This window comes from Pteropus alecto, unplaced genomic scaffold (genome assembly GCF_000325575.1).
Source record: "Pteropus alecto unplaced genomic scaffold, ASM32557v1 scaffold75, whole genome shotgun sequence".
Classification (NCBI taxonomy): Eukaryota; Metazoa; Chordata; class Mammalia; order Chiroptera; family Pteropodidae; genus Pteropus; species Pteropus alecto.
This window is the reverse complement of record NW_006440638.1, coordinates 24,974,985-24,975,266: the sequence shown is the minus strand read 5'-3', so window position 1 is coordinate 24,975,266 and position 282 is coordinate 24,974,985. Positions and strand designations below refer to the sequence as shown.

Sequence of the window (282 nt, the reverse complement as noted above, 5' to 3'; positions counted from 1 at the left end):
AAAAAAAAAAAAAACCTCAACATACATCCTTTCCGCGGGAATTTCTGTTCTCAGAAGGCGTTTCTGCTAACCAAAAAGAGCAGGCCTTGGTTCTCAGGACGCTCTGCTTGCTTCTCCACTGCCTCCTTTTCAATGTCCAAATCGAGACTTCGAGAACAGAAATCGAAACAGTCACGGATTCCCGAATGGCAGATCGGGGCCGGTGACCCGGCGAGCCCACTGCCCGCTCGCGCGCAGCCCGAGGAGGCCCGGTGCACTCCACCACGCCGGCTCGAAGCAACC

General features: G+C 55.3%; 1 protein-coding gene across 1 annotated transcript in view; it reads right to left on the bottom strand.

Annotated features, from left to right (window-relative positions):
• The window catches only part of SFMBT1 (Scm like with four mbt domains 1), a 93,211-nt gene extending 92,952 nt beyond the window's left edge, over nt 1-259 (bottom strand). The window contains exon 1 of the mRNA XM_015593775.2: nt 26-259. The gene's annotated coding sequence lies outside the window, so the exon portion shown is untranslated. The remainder of the gene's footprint in view (nt 1-25) is intronic.
• Between the last annotated feature and the right edge of the window lie 23 nt (nt 260-282).